The sequence below is a fragment of the Dermacentor andersoni genome, unplaced genomic scaffold (assembly GCF_023375885.2).
Source record: "Dermacentor andersoni unplaced genomic scaffold, qqDerAnde1_hic_scaffold ctg00000042.1, whole genome shotgun sequence".
NCBI classification, from domain to species: domain Eukaryota; kingdom Metazoa; phylum Arthropoda; class Arachnida; order Ixodida; family Ixodidae; genus Dermacentor; species Dermacentor andersoni.
Window position 1 is genome coordinate 552101 of NW_027314756.1, and position 16682 is coordinate 568782.

The 16682-nt window shown below is 45.6% G+C and overlaps 1 long non-coding RNA gene across 1 annotated transcript; it reads right to left on the reverse strand.

Annotated features, from left to right (window-relative positions):
- Positions 1-1385: 1385 nt before the first annotated feature.
- Positions 1386-13794, reverse strand: LOC129384349 (uncharacterized). Its single transcript, XR_011891361.1, has 3 exons — positions 12875-13794; positions 11635-11740; positions 1386-5408 (listed from the first exon to the last, which is right to left on the reverse strand). It is a non-coding gene; the product is annotated as an uncharacterized lncRNA (long non-coding RNA).
- Between the last annotated feature and the right edge of the window lie 2888 nt (positions 13795-16682).

Here is a 16682-nt window from a genome sequence, read left to right on the forward strand (position 1 = left end):
CTTGGAAACGCCGCGCTCGTTACTTTACTGTCGAGAATGCTCTGTCATGCTGAAAACGCGCATGCCGTTTGTGACTTGGATGTGCCGGACTCGCAGCGTTAAAGAAAGGAAATCCCGGCAAGACAGATGATGATTATCGTAGTGTGGCAAAATACAACCCAAAGGTGTAATTTTCTTTCAGAGTGCGCGCTCTAAGATAAAATTACAAAACAAAACAAAGACACGTTCGCGCGTACTTTTTTGAGCGTGTATGCATGCGTGCATGGGCGTGTGTAAATGTGAATGCAGGCAAAGATGTATCGTATCTATTTGTGCGTGTTTGTGTGCATGCCTGCGAGAGTCCGCGTGTGTTTGTGCGTGTGAGAGAGAGAGTGATTGAGAGTGTGCGAGCATTTCCCCGCTTACGTCTACTCTCGGGGATGAATGCAATATAGAGGTTATTTAAACACATATTTGGCGAAATCAACGCCGCTCCCCCCCCAAAAAAAATATATAAACGCGCCTGAGCCGTAACTACACTCTCAGACGAAGGTACACCTTTTGAGGTGTATATGTGCCGCACTCTACACTCTTAGAAAAATTTACACCCTTTGGGGCGTATCTTGTCCCACAACAATAATCGTCATCTGTCTTGCCCGCGTTTCCTTTCTTTAACACTGCGAGCCGGGTACTTCCCAGTCACGAACGGCATGCGCGTTATCAGTGCACACTAAACAAAAATAACGCGAAACGGGAGTAAACCGCTCGTCCTGTATCGCATTCCCGTTTCTGGGTTTTTTTTACTACGTACCAGTCGAGGTAAAAATTTACTACCATGCTGACCAAGTTTTTTGCATGTAGAAACGAGAGTAATTTTTTAATCTGTGGGAAGGTTTTTAGGGACGATAGTGCGACTATATTTTTACTCCCATCACGAAGTTCTAGCGGCTATTCCTGAGAGTTATTTTTCAAGCCCATTCGCGAGTTTCTTGGGTCTGATGTGAGAGTATTTTTTTACCTCCTTCATTAACTTTTCTCAGCTTTATCTGATAGTAATTTTTCAAGCCCATTCTGGAGTTTTTTGGAGGTGATGTGGGATTACTTTTTTACATCATTCATCCAGTTTTCTAGGCTATTCCTGGGAGTTATTTTTAGGCCTATTCTCGAGTTTGTTGGTACTGATGTCGGGGTATTTTCTTACCTCGTTATCAAGGTTTCGTAGCTCTACCTGAGAGAAATTTTCAAGCCCATTCTGTGGTTTCTTGGAGCTGATCTCGGAGTATTTTTTTACCTCATTCATCAGGTTTTCTCGGTTCTTTCCGAGAGTAATTCTTCAAGCGCGTTCTGGAGTTTCTTGGGCCTGATGTGGAAGTAGTTCGAAGACAATTGAAAGATTACAAGGATGATTTCATGGATCCCAAGCATGAGTGATTGTTTATTAGTTGTGACATGTTTCTCATAAAAAAGTCAGGCATGAGTTAATCATCACAAAACTATAGCCTTACAAAATGCTGTGATAAGCATAATAAATATTTGTACTAATACAAAGACCGGGGGCTGGTAACTGCCCATTAGATCTCTCATAGCAAAATAAAATACATCACAACACATTCAATGTGCAATCCCACTAAAGTAGTGAAAAAAAAAATTAAATTATAGGGTTTTACGTGCCAAAACCACTTTCTGATTATGAGGCACGCCGTAGTGGAGGACTCCGGAAATTTCGACCACCTGGGGATCTTTAACGTGCACCTAAATCTAAGTACACGGGTGTTTTCGTATTTCGCCTCCATCGAAATGCGGCCGCCATGGCCGGGATTCGATCCCGCGACCTCGTGCTCAGCAGCCTACAGTGAAAACAAGCAACATACAATATAAAACCTAACTGATAAATATACAGTCAGTACTAGAGACGTTCACATTAAACCCACTGAATATGCAGGTCATTCCTTCAAACAGGCAGTTGTCCAGAACATGGGTGTGCTGTGCATCCAATGGATTAGTATGAACATAACTATGCAACATAAAAATATTGCACTTAAGGCCAAATGGCATCTGCTGCTAACGGCTATTACTGCGCCAGACAAAATGAAACAACCATGTGGTAAATACAGCAAGCATTCGTACTATCACATTAGTGCCGGCCACTGCCCATCAAATATCTCTCACTGCAAAAGGAAAACTATCAACCCATTCACGATGTAGTGAAACTAAAGCACAGCGAAAACAAAATGACACACAATACAAAATCTAACTCACAAATACACAGGCAGTACTAGAGATGTTCACATTAGACACACTGAATATGCAGATCATTCCTTCAAACAGGCAGTTGTCCAGAACATGGGTCTGCAGTGCATTCAATGGATGATTATGGACAAAACTATGCAACATAAAAATATTGCACTTAAGGCCAAATGACATCTGCTGCTAACGGCCACTACTGCCTCAGACGAAATGAAACAACCATGTGGTAAATACAGCAAGCATTCGTACTATCACATTAGTGCCGGCAACTGCCCACCACATCTGTCACGGCAAAATAAAAACTATCACAACACATTCAAGATGTAGTGAAGCTAAGTCAGTAGTAGAGATGTTCACATTAGACCCACTGAATATGCAGATAATTTCTTCAAACAGGCAGTTGTCCACAACATGTGCGTGCAGTGCATTCAATGGATCATGAACAATACTGTGCAACATAAAAACATTGCACTTAAGGGCAGCTAGCATCTGCTGCTAATGACCATTACTGCCCAGCGAAACATTAGTGTCGGCAACTGCCCACCATATCTTTCATTGCAAAAGAAAAACTATCACAACACATTCAAGATGTAGTGAAACTAAAGTACAGTGAAAATAAACCAGTGACACAATATACAAAATCTAACTCTTAAGTATTGCAACAAGCAAATGAGAGGGCACTAGAGATTATCATTAGACCCATCGATAGCATGCTGACCTTCAAACAGCTAGTTGCCCAAGACATGGGTGCACAGTGCAATGAATGGATAGTTAGGAAGAAAACTGCAACAACCATGAGCAACATGTTCTATAAACTTTCAAACTTTCTAAAAAATGACCTCACTCAGATAAGGAAAGTGGTGATTGCTAATACACACGACAAAACATATATGTGAAAACAGCCATTAACTGATACTAAAGCCCCTCCATACACGTTTCCGCCGACCAGGTTAAGTACCGCCAACCTACCCTCTTCCTCCACGTTCCTCTGCCACTCGCCCCCTTAGCTTCCGGCGTCAAGCGGAACTTCCGTAGCTGCAGCTTCCTGTTCCGAGTGGAAGTAACGCTATGTTTTTCTTAACGTTGTTTACTTTCGCGTCGATGGAGAGGCTTTAATTGCACCAGCTGCGGTTTAAACTGTGAATGCGATTCCATCCAAGTACCACCGCCTATTGTAACCAGCGATCTGATCGTGTTCGCTGTTTCGCGTCAACCTGCGACGGGTTGTGCCACGAGACAACGTACAGTGGAATGTAGTGCCTGGGCGCTTGGAGACCACTGCCATTTTTCGTGCATTTAGAAAACAGCGACCGAGAATTACTACTTCAGCGGAATACAACAGCTTGTCGCCTTTGCATTCTTCTCATGGTGACTACCACAGCTCTGCTAAGCACGCGTGGGCATCTCACCATCGGCAGTCAAAGCGGAAATTCCCGCAGCACAACTCCAGGAAGCGGTAACGCCGGAACCGGAAACTTTGAAACTGGAAATGCTGGAACCGGATTTGATGTCAGGGGAAAAGGCGGCGTACAACAAAGGTTGTCGCTACTTAAGAAAGCGGCAGTGGCGCGTGGATGGAGGGGCTTTAACTGATACCACTCCCCCTTGTGCTCAAAGAAAACGTATGCAGCCCCTTTTCCACACAAGAGGAACATGTTATACAACTGTATTGCAGTACTTATGGGTACAAGCCAGATGTCAATTTCGTTGCCTAAATATTGTAGTGCTTCTTAGATAGAATAAAAGGTAATTGAGTGTGTTGCCCTTGTCTTTTTCTAGGCATGCAGTTGTGATGGATGCCATATGCTTGTGTGACAAATTGAACATAGTGCTATAGGTACGACTACAAGGATGTATATTCGTAGCTGCCCTCAAACCCCTTCATGTTGCCAGTCAGCATCTATGGTGTATCTTTGTATTGCTCATCTAACACTGTTTACACACAGAAGGCATGTCTGAATACCAAACCACCTTATTCTCCAGTTACTTTAAAGTGAATGCGTTGTGACAAAGTGTAATGTGAGAAGTCCATGATAAAGAAAAAAAAAATAAACAGCTAATTCAACTCCCCCCTGAATTACCAATTTCTGGGCCATTAAGTTTTGCATAATACACTTGTGGTGATTAACACAGAGCCACGTTGGCCTAACCCTAGTGGCACAGGACATCCTTCAAATTATCAGTTGGTACAGAATCACTGAGCATGCTGCTGGTGCTCTTGCCCCCGCTGAGAATACCTGTCGCAAACTAACACACATTTTGTTGCTAAAGGTCCATTACAGAGATACTAAAGAGAAACAATAAATGATTTTAGACTGATAAAACAATCTTTCAGAACTGTATTCATGAACATTGTGGCAATAAGCGGATTAATAGATGAGAAAATGAAGATTTAACTTTCAAGTTTTATGCAGTGCCCGCACATCAGTGTGGAGTCATACTTCAACTAAGTATATTCTTTGACACCTTTACAACAGAATTCATCAATATTGGCCAGTAGAACATTAGCTAGACCCAAACAGACACCATCAAATTCCATATCACAGCGAGCTGGTGCAGGAATTATAAGGTGGTGGTGGCGACACCAGTTTTCGTTTTTGCAAGTTATCTGGCTTATCAAGCCAATTCTCTTAGAGGGAGTTGTTTTTTCGGTGTTGTAGAAAAATGATTTAATAACGCTCAAATAAATTTTCCCTTTCGTGTCCCTTTAAAGCAAGCACTGTGCTACATGGCTTGGGCAAGCTGCCAGCCACAGAACCCACGAGTGCTTTTGTTAGGCAAAATAATTTTTACAGAAACTTTCTTGAGGATATGCATCTGAAAATTTTTTTGCCTAGCAATAGTTCTAGTAAATATTGACTAAATCCAATGCTTTCACCTGCAGCTTTGTGTAGCTCAAATCCAGAAAGCAGTGCTCAATAAATGTCAAAACCCTGTGGGCGTTTTCGAGTAGATAACGTGGAAGACCCAGAACGAAGCGAAAAGGCAGGCCAGGCCTGCCAGCAGTGACGATGTCACAAACAATCGCTGCGCATCCATGTGTAGCGCCTCCCTTCAACCTCTTCTTTTGTAAAAGGAGCCTTAAGGAGGCCCCCCGCGAACTGAAAGCCTGAGTTGTTAGCATCCAGGCGCAGCCTCTTCAGCAGGCACTTTTCAACATATACACCGTCGCCGATGTCTACCTGTGAAACAATAGAACAAGCACAGATTAATTTTCTACACTTTTGATCAAGGAAAGGTTAGGAAATAGGGTAAGGTGTGCAAAAACGGAAGTAGCTGCTTCTTGTTGATATGGTTTAAAGAACAAAGTACCCTTACGTATACCATACGTGCGTTGTGCTGAGCTGTGTACTTTCACCTAAGACTAGAAAGTATTGGGAACTTCAATGCGAAAGAAAGACATTCATCTGCCTAGCTCTAAGCGAATGCGTTCCACCCCTTGGCACAGAATGAGATCTGGTGCTGTTCTAGCGATTAGCAGACATTGAAAGCTTCAAGCCTGATTTAGTATTAGGCCAAGGGTCAAGCTGTGCTCGATTATAGTCGGATACAACTTTAGAAAAACAGAGGCGTTTACTCCTCCGAGGCGGATGCACACGAGCATCCACTAATGGTTGCGCACTCTGAACTGATGTCACGCGCCGGACGGCCGGTGGCCCGCCGTCGGAGAAGATGGCCGCCCGGGCTTCGAACTAGGCCAAGTCGCGTCAGCTGTGTGCGTCAATGCCTCGTCACAGTGAATTCCCAAACAGTTTGTCATTGTCTATCATGCCGGAAATATTACTGCGAGCTTACGATGCGGCATCTGTGCTGCGTGCGTGTATTCTAAGCCGTGATCCGGCGAAGAAACATTGCAGCGAGCATTTGATGCTGCGCTATGCTTTGCCTGAAAACAGGATGTCTCGGTGACTGCTGCATACAAACATCCTGCCTGTTTGTTCCATGTTTTTTATTTCGCTCCCGAGTGAAGTTAGGACAAGAAAAGTTTGCCAAAGTCTGGTGCCTGCTGTCAGCTGCGGGTGAGTTCGTGTACCGTGTCGCTGCATTTTCCGTCGGACGGGGTAAAGTGATGGAGCAAAACCATTCTGAGGAGAAATTAGAAAAGCGTGCGTGCGTGAAACAAACCTATGAGCGTCTCAACAGAAAATATTTGCAAAAGAAGCCTCCAATGCAAAGATTTGTCGCCGTCAACTTAGCGTGAATGATTGTTGTCAACAGTGAGATAGCCGAGCGTCTAACAGCGGTGTTCGAGCGTTGTGTATAGCACCGTCGATTGATTTCTTTCCACCAGTGCTCACCGCGCACGCAACCTGTAGAATGCGTGCTGTGGCACAGTCACGCATAAGTTGTGTTGCCAGCGTTCCTGCTTCCATGCGTGTTTGCACTTACTCATATTTGTCCTTTTATTCTATATTAGCATTTGTTTTTGCTAGTTTTCTTTCAGCAAAGTCTTTACACATTTTCATTAGCCAATCTCATTCAAAGCACTAACTCCTGTACACTGCACAACTGGCCTCTTCCATCTCATTAAAACCTTTCTCGCTGGTGTACCTCGTCTTCTCAATCTGCCTACTCGCTGCGTTTTCTGTCCTTGTTTCTTGTGCTGTTGCTGCAATGTGACTAACCAACTTGCTCAAAACAAATTTTGATCGCCCATCAAAACAGAAAGGTTTAGAGATACATTTTCTTAAAAGCGTCATGTGGGTTGCACAGTAACTTTGCCTCTTACCTCTGTTCATGTTTATGCGTCAGTGCATGTGGCAGCTAGCCAGAAGTGCACATGAAAGGCTGCATATTGTGAAACACCTTGCTATGCTGTTGAATTTTTCATGCATGCAGTCTTAGTAAACAAACGGTTTCACTGCCTATCACATATGATGGTGAAAATTTTCAGCATGAATAACAATGTGCAGTGGGGTGTGATTTCTGTCTGACGCTTTCGCCGTTGCAAAGACATTATTCAGTGAATGGAGCCCAGCAAAGCAGTGCACTAAGAGCTTTTGCAACGTTCACCCTTTATTACTTCACAAATGACATTGTCTGAACCTGGCCGTTGATCGACATGCCGATGGCTTGTGAATTAAATAATTGCCTCAATAAAACACATTCAACTTCACTCAGCATTTTTTAGCACAATGCTAGCAGAGCTATTCAGGGTGAATAATTGTGCTTACATTGGTGTTACTTGCCCGGTCAGATAAACAAATACAACAATGGCTGCGGTATGACTGTGATTTGACATGCAGACTGCTAATGGTGCCTTTTGAGCGTGCCCTTGACTACTGCTATTAATAGCTACCCGCCTGGGTATATTGGGCCTAACTAAGCTAATGATGTTTGATAATTGTTCTCTTATTCGCATTACTTGCCTGGGCCAGGTAACCAAAATAAACAATGCCACCACATGAATGTGTGTTTGCATACAAGCTGCCAACAGTGGCTGTCATTCTCCATTGATTGCTGCCATTTCACCAAAAGTGGCGACGGATTGACTGCGCTTTGACATGCAGACTGCTAATGGTGCCTTTTGAGCGTGCCCTTGACTACTGCTATTAATAGCTACCCGCCTGGGTATATTGGGCCTAACTAAGCTAATGTTTGATAATTGTTCTCTTATTCGCATTACTTGCCTGGGCCAGGTAACCAAAATAAACAATGCCACCACATGAATGTGTGTTTGCATGCAAGCTGCCAACAGTGGCTGTCATTCTCCATTGATTGCTGCCATTTCACCAAAAGTGGCGACGGATTGACTGCGCTTTGACGTGCAGACTGCTAATGGTGCCTTTCAAGCGTGCCCTTGACTACTGCTATTAATAGCTACCCGACTGAGTATATTGGGCCTAACTAAGCTAATGATTTTTGATAATTGTTGTCATATTCGCATTACTTGCCTAGGCCAGGTAACCAAAATAAACAATGCCACCACATGAATGTGTGTTTGCATGCAAGCTGCCAACAGTGGCTGTCATTCTCGCATTGATTGCTGCCGTTTCACCAACAGTGGTGACGGCTTGACTGGGCTTTGACGTGCAGACTGCTAAAGGTGCCTTTGAAGCGTGCCCTGATGACTGTTATTTCATCACAGGGCCCGTCATGCTCATAGGTGGCTGCCCAATAGAGTATTGGGCCTTCTGACATTGGCATTATTCATCTCAACGGTCTGGAAAAAACAGTAGGGGCAGCACAACTGCACGCAAAGCACAATGTGCTTTGGCGTGCAGGCTGCTAAGAGTGGCTGTCAATTTCATTCACGTTGACTACTGCTTTTTCGTGTGAAGCTGGACAGTGGATGCCCGAATGAGCATTTCGGACCCCACATAGTTATTCAGGATTAATAACTGCATTTGCATTCAGATTTTCCGGCATTTCAGCACGTTTCCATGCCAACGCTTATATTGAGCATGATCTGTGCAGGACGTTGCTTTTTCAGAATTGGGCTTCCATTAAAAAGAATATATCATCAAATGAACTGCTTATTTATTTGAGAGGCCACGGGAGAATGCTTGGCTGCTGTGCTTGACACACAGTACACCGCTTCAGTGATGGGAGATCCATTGTTGCGTTTGCCGAGGTATGTGTGGCTGGCAGGAGGTCTGGACCTCGCTTCACGCAGAGTCAGAGACGAGGAGAGTTTTCTCTGCGAATAATTCTTTATACAATGTTTACATGTTGTCGTCGTTATCAGGACAGAGACCAACAGAGCAGCTGCAAGCTGCTTAAATAACACCCCTCAGTCCAAAGATCCCCCAGACAGTCCCCAAGGACGAAACAAGGTCGAGAGAGAGAGGGTCCGGGCAGCCTCCGGTGTCCTAATGCCGCTCTCGGTGGCCGGCGCTTCCTTGAACCGCGCTGCGGCGTCAGGACGATTTGGCGGTCGGTCAGAATGGTGCGCCGGTCAAGTTTTATGGCCCGCATAGGACAAAGGGAACCAACTGCAAGGCACTGGGTCGAAACACAGCCCTCCTTTGGAAACTGTCCCCAACACAGCGGGAGTCGTTTGTGGTGCGGGCGCCGCCGGACAAACGAGGGGGAGGGGGGGTTGCATTGCTGCCGGGACGGGGAGGGGCCGAAAAGCAGTCCGTGATCCAGTGGCTGCTTCCGTCGTGGACACCGTGCAGCCGCGAGAAAACCCGAGCCGTGCACGTAGTCGTGTCCGAAGCAGGCAGGCACCATGCAGGGATGAATGCTGCCTCCACGGTCGACAAACCATAGCACTGGCCTTCCGTCAGGCAAATCCCAGGGCACAAACATAACACCACATACGCTTCGAGAACTCGTTAGTGATCTTCTCGATCGTCGGTATCTCGTTGTGGTGAAAGAAATCGTGCACACGACCTCAGCGCACATGTGTCCTACTTCGTGCCGCTTCTTCTTTTCTCCACATTTTGTGGGCGTTTTCACGAGGGTGTCGACAGTTTGCCACCCGAAATATGCGAAGCTTTGACCTCCCTCCTCACCTTTAACCCGGTGCTTTCGCTGACACTGAGCATCTTGGGTTTGTAATGGTTGCGATAAATGCATTGTTTTATATAAGTACTTGTTCAGTAGCAACTGATTCATTTGAAGCTCGGAACAGGAGTAGTAAATTTGCCGTGTACATGTAAACAAGCACAAATGCCATGCAGAGTTCCTCTTTCTACTTTTGCCACTTGCAATGAAGCTAAAGAGCAGACGACGGGCAGCGTTGTGGAAGGCACGGGGTTATTTTTCTGTCGCGATCTGGCATGTGCTGTAGCACATGAGAGCTCTACTAATCCAGTCATCAAAGTCTTTATTTATACCGAGAATTGCGCGTTTCCGAAGCACGATTTTTTAAGCGGGATTATTTTAGTCGCGGAAGCAATCGGACGTCGCGCTTCAGTCATCTGGGCGGGGCCTCCCCTTTTTTCTAAAGTTGTATCCGACTATAGTGACGCACAAGTGCTCGAGAACTATTGAACAAGACGCAATTGTTTTCGATTTACTGACTGCACTTGGGTGTAAAGCTTTTGTCTGAGAAATGAATAAACCACATACACAAGCAGCATTTTCATAGTTAGCACAGTCTTTAATAGGTACTGATACCTTCAATTTAGAAAGCCCTGTATATTGGGCCTCATCAAACTAATTTCATAAAAGGTTTGGCAAGGTAGAAGCATAGAATTTTAGAATCATTAGAAGACAGGTGAAATGAGTTATTTATTGCAATTATTACTCAAATTTAAAATTTAGACCACTCGTCCAGTTTGTACATGCCACATAAGCATGTAGATATCAAAAATGGGGATTAGAGAAAATCTTCCCTTGGAGGTTCATTATTGGAAGCAGTCATGCCCTCGAGGAGAAATAACTTCTTTTTCTGTAGGCAGAAATGAGGCTTGGGTATTTTATTGACACATATATATGCCCATGCATATATGTTATCTCTGCTGTAAACCTTTTTTTCATGTATATGCAAGGTGTGTAACATCTCATTGTGCACAAAATCAAATCCATAAGAACCCGACAAGAAGCTAAACAAACAAGAGAGCAATCCCAGTGACAAGCCATGCTAAACCGACGAGGTAGCCATCCCAGTAACAACCCGTATCAAAAATTTTACTGACATGAATTCTGACCTTTGAAACATAACATGTGTATATGAATACTATCTACATTAGGGCAATGGGCAACTTTAAACAATGGCTACGCCAACATCAGAACTACGTGGATGAGAAAAGAGTGGCATCAAATGCTTTGGCAGAGCATGCAGCAATGACTAAACACAATAGTGACTGGATAGTGTCTAGCATAATCGGCCAGGAAAGAAATTGGAAGCCATGCCTGTACCCGGATTCCCTGGAGATGCAATCAACAGGACACACGTTTATCTGAAACCAAGGAGCCCACGCCCATCTTATGCTAAAACTTACTTAATTAAATATGCACTTCCACTTTTTTTTAGCCTTATTGTGAACAAGGCTTCCATATGGAAGCCAAAATGTATTGCTTTTAATGTTGTATTTGGTTGGTCTATGTCTTTCTTTGTCATGTTTCATACTGACCACACAGGCTTCTATGAAACTCTTGATGATACAACTTTTGTGCGAAAGCATTGCTTAAGGCACTTTTGCCTAAACCATGTCTTTAGGCGGTACAACGCATTTTTCGAGACACGAAACCTCAATTCATGGTTCTTAAAAAGGCATTTTGGCTAGATTAATATAGTCTATATGGAGTATATAAGGCATAATTACTCAAGCGTCCAATTATATTTAACTCAGATGAGGCTACTTTAGGTAAATTCATTAAACTGAGGGCACTCCACCAAAACATAAAATTCATGATCAGCCACTAGAAATCCTGAAAATGGCAATACAGTAAAATGATTGCATATTACACAAATGTGTCCTACAACTCGAAAGGCAGCGCCAGTTTTGTACGCACCTTTGAGAAAGCACACAGATCACGTGCTTTATTGTCGTGCTGTCCAGCTTCCAGCAGTGCAGCAGGTTCCTGCTTGATGTAGGGATGCCTCCAGAATCCGCATAGCCTTCAAAAGTAAGAAATGTTTAATTTATTGTGTTGTGAACCTGGGAATTTGTGATTTACCAGTGTCATGTGGAATTGCAAAGAGAGCCTCACACAGCCAGCTGCATGAATTTGCGTCTGGTTGCACAAATGTCTCTTTGTTATATCTAAGGAGGTTACACTGATATTTTGTAACAAGCGAAGTTTCAGGAAGGAACGAAATCAGCAACAGGCTACCAGGACAATCAAAAACAAAACTCAAATATGCAGTAAAACGTGGCGCATTGGATTAAACAAAAATATTAAGCACATGAAAAGCATTCTGAAAGCTAGATCGCGATTTTGTAGCGATGCTATTCCTTTTCGTTATTCGTTAGTGGTTTGACCGTCGCCCCGGCCCGTGCTACGTACTGGAACAGCCGGCCGTTTGCGGTGGGCGACAAGAGTGGTATAGAATCGAGGGGTAAGTATCGCTACAAAATCGCAGTCCTTACTTTATTACGCACTGCCGTATAACCTACGATTGCAAGAGCTGGCATCCCGTTCGTAAGAATTGGTTGGTCTATGTCTTTCTTAAAGGCCGGTCTCTGAAATGTCTCGATTAAAAATAAACTTCGTTACTGTAATATCGGCCTATGTCGGGTCTGCAACATAGAAGACAAATACGCGAAGACACTCAAGAACATAAACAATACACAGGTTCTCGCGACGTGGTCATCCAAACCAAACCAAACTGTATACATAGAAAAATCTTCATACAAGCTTCTATCTGCTTAAGCGTCAAACATAGGAATCGTGTGCCAACGCGCGAAGCCCATGATACATCGACGGATACATTACACATGTACTGTACTTGCGGGAATGAATATATAACGAATAACTTCTTGCCAGAAAACTACCGAACGAACAGCAACTTTCAGTGTTTTCATAATTGTGTGCCCATTCAGGCATAGCAATCAAGGCGGGTAGCATATATTTTACAGCAGAATGCAAGTACGCTGTAACATCAGAGGAAGGCTTCGTGAAATTGTTTGCTAAATGTGCACAGCAAGACGGCCAACCTACGATCAGAAAGCGCGTTGCTCTAGCTAGTTACACAACGTTCATTACGTAAATCATAAGTTCAAGAATGCGCGCAAGGGCCAAACTTGCTTACCTTTCAAAAAGACTTGGCCAACGCTCCTTCGTCTCAAAGGTACCGAGGCACCGACGTTTTTCTGGCGCAAGCACTGTAGAACTTCCGATGAACTCCAGCTCCACAAAAGCACAACCTTCAACAGTCTTCCATACACTACGATTCGAAGCTCCAGTACCAGACTTTTCACGAGAGCGCGGGCAGGCAGCTCGGCAGAACAAAGGCAGCTCGGACGGGCGCTGTAGTAAGACACTCACTGTCGACACTGGTAGATCGCACGAAACACACGGCGAACTAACGGCGTTACACAAGTCCGGAGGGTTTGCGATGGTTACTGCACACGACAAGGAGCAGATTTTGTCTAGGCACTTCTAAAATATAACTCAAATACCGCCTTACTGCAAGCTGCATTCACTACAACCAACGTGGTATGTCGACCAAACAAATACTGCAGTGGCGCCACTCTACGGTTTTTAGAAAAATGTATCGTAAATGAGAAAATTACGTGTTTTTTCCTTACAACAATCGGTAGGGACACTTTAACAAATTTCTTGGGTCAAAAAGTGTTAACTTTGTATAAATATGCACTTTTTTATACGAAGTTTAAGAAAATGTACTGTATATATTAAAAAAAAAATGAAGCGGATGTCGCCTTCAAGATTCGCAACCGCTTCAGTGGCATGCAGTTTACAAAAGCACGGCCTTCGAAATCGGACTTTGTCGCTCAAACGAAGCCGCAGCTGGGAGGAGGGCAGGCATTTAGGCCCCAATTGTTGGGTTTACAGTGCCTAGGTAGGCTTCCTTATTTATAAAGAATATACAGGGACTTACGCCGAACCATGAGCGAGCTTTAAGCAGGGGACACACGGTACGATTTGGCGTCCGATCCAACGTGCGTGTATCCGAACGGTCGAGCGGCGCGTAAGCTCCGCCCAGGTCCAGCCCCCCCCCCCCCCCCCCCCCGCTTGAGTACATATTCACGGCGAGAAACGCAATATAAACAACTCTGCACAACACTGCTTCGCTTTACGTGAACACTGTCAATAAAATTATGCCCCTGCAAATGACAGAACACTTCACGACGGCGCGTTGTCCACTGACGGCTCCGGTGACAGCCAGCGATACGGCCGGCAGGCATAGCTAGGCGGACGCTGCGGCCGACGGCGCTTGATTCAGCCCGAGCTCGATGAAGAGGGCTTATTTTTGCCAAAACAATTAACGCTGTGCACTTAGGTAGCCCGTAATTAAATACAATTTGTTTACTCGACGCAGTCGTTGCGAAGGGCAAACGTGCAAGCGAAGCGAGCAGCCTCGCTCAGACGGTCGGTGTGTGCTGTTTGCCCACGGAAAGGCCCTCGCGTCGCGGCTCCCGATTTCGACGGTAGCTTAGTGCTAGTGTACTAGGCGCTGTTTTGCATAATAAGCACACGTTCGAGATAACTTTATTGAACTGGTAACTATTTCGTGTCGGCAACAAACTGCAGCAGGCAAGGAAAAAAAAAGACGGCGAGAAACCGGCCTGCCAGCGCCGCCTCCGTGGAGGGAACGTCAGAGAACGTCACATTAGCTGCGGCCAAACGACGGTGCGGTCAGTGCGGTTGTCGGACACATCAGACGATGAAAATTTGCCCGGTTTGTCGCACGCCGGACGTCCGATCCGGCGGTTCGGCACGGCAAAACACCTCGATTCCGGCTGCCGTTCAGGCGCGTCGGACGCCGGATCGGACACCGAATCGGGCCGTGTGTCTCCCGCTTTAGCTGGCGAACACGAGCCCATCAGCGCGCCGTCCGTGCAGCTCCGTCTGCTTGCAATAGTGGATGGCCTACGGGCTTCTTTGACGCCTACTGAGCACAAATTCATGATCACCGCTCGTATACACGCTTCCTACAGCGCTAGCTGTCGTGTTTACGAGATTATATGCCCTCATCTTGAATTGGTGAGACCGCTCGACATGATCGCATCTATTTCTAGTGCGTGAGGCTTTCCATTGACTGTCACTACAACTTACCAACGTTTTGTTTATTTTGTGCTACAGTGGGTCGTGACGATTCCGTTCACAGCTTCAAAGTGGACAAGAGACAGTCGTTTTCTAGCTCGTAGAAGCATGAAAAAGTGGGCTTGTGCTTGGCAATGAACTTTGACCGACACGCTTGCTTCCGGCCGGAGCAGCAGACGCGACAACTCGCCGTTTGTAGGCTGCCGGCCGATGGCGGTATCCCTCGCGAACGGCAAGATATTTACCTGCCGTAGAGAGGATCGGTCCAGGAACGATTCTTGAGGCGATTTTTGTCGCTGAATGCGAGCATGGCCACGCCGGTTCGCCGTGCAGAGCGGAATCGGAACATTATTTCTCGATGAGTTCGCACTGACGCAATGCAGTCGATTGGCTCGTCGGTCGTGCAACGGGCGGCGCGCCGGCAGGAAGCCGCGTCCACTTGAGGCACCTCTTACGCGACGTACATACGTTCCAAGTTTCCAACGTTCTGCCGTTCCGCTGGTGGATGCACCGCCACGGCATCGATCTTTGCTATTTCTGCCGCGGCCGTGCCTGTCGCCGAGCATAGGCTTAACTGGATTGGGCGGAGCTTGCAATGATCGAGACCTTAGGGAGTAAAGTGGTAGTATTTAATCACGTGATCTTCAGGTTGGTTCCAGATCACGTGGTTTTAAACTCTCAATAGATGGTTTTTGGTCACGTGATCTAAAACTCCGTACGTCGTAAAGCCGGCTCATGACATCCTTTTACTACGTTTCTCAGAGATGGTAGTAAAACGATGTAATGTAACGCATTTTACTGCCTCATGCCAGAGTAATTTTCTGGTGCAAGGTAGTCTTCAAAGCTCATGAGCCGCAAAAACCCCAATGTCGGCTAACTTTTGTTTACAGTGTGTGACGCAGCATTCTCGACAGGAAAGTAGCGAGCGCCGAGTTTCAAGAAAGGAAACGCAAGCAAGGCAGATGACGATTATTGTTGTGGGACAAATATACACCCCAAAGGGTGCAACCGTTTTAAGAGTGTAAGAAAGGTTTACACCCTTTGGGTCGCATCTTGCCACACAACAAGAAACGTCATCTGTCTTGTCCGCATTTCCTTGTTTTAACGCTGCGAGCCCGGTACTTCTCAGTAACGAACGGCATACGCGTTATCAGCGTGACATAGCATTGCCGACAGGAAAGTAGCGGGCGCGGCGTTTTCAAGAAATGAAACGCAAGCAAGGCAGACGACGATTATCGCTGTGTTGAATATATACACCCCAAAGGGTGTAAACGTTCTTTAGAGCGAACACGGTATTCGTCATCTGTCTTGCTTGCGTTTTTTTTTTTTTTTGCTTCATAACGCCGCGCCCGCTACTTCCCGGTCGGGAATGCTATGTCATGCTGATAACGCGCTTGCCGTTCGTTACTGGGAAGTACCAGGCTCGCTGCATTAAAGAAAGGAAATGCGGACAAGACTGATGACGTTTGTCGTTGTGTGGAAAGATACAACGTACCCAAAGGGTGTAATTTTGTTTTACACTCTAAAAATGGTTGCACCCTTTGGGGTGTTTAGCTATGTTGCGGTGTTTAGGCAGTCGTTTGACGCGCTGTTCGTCTCTTTCCTGGGCGATTCGTTTCCTCTTCATCTCGTTCCGATGTCGATTGCAGCCCTCCTCCTGCTTATCAGAGTTGTCGGAGTCCATACTGCCGCCTCAACTGTGGTTGTGGCGCACGCGATCTCTCCTTTTCAATTCTCCGACATGTTATCAGGCATGCGACGCAGCTGGCGAAGCGAGCGGAATCGAACGCAACGACGAGGAGCGCGGTGTGACGTCATGTCCCTCCTCGGAG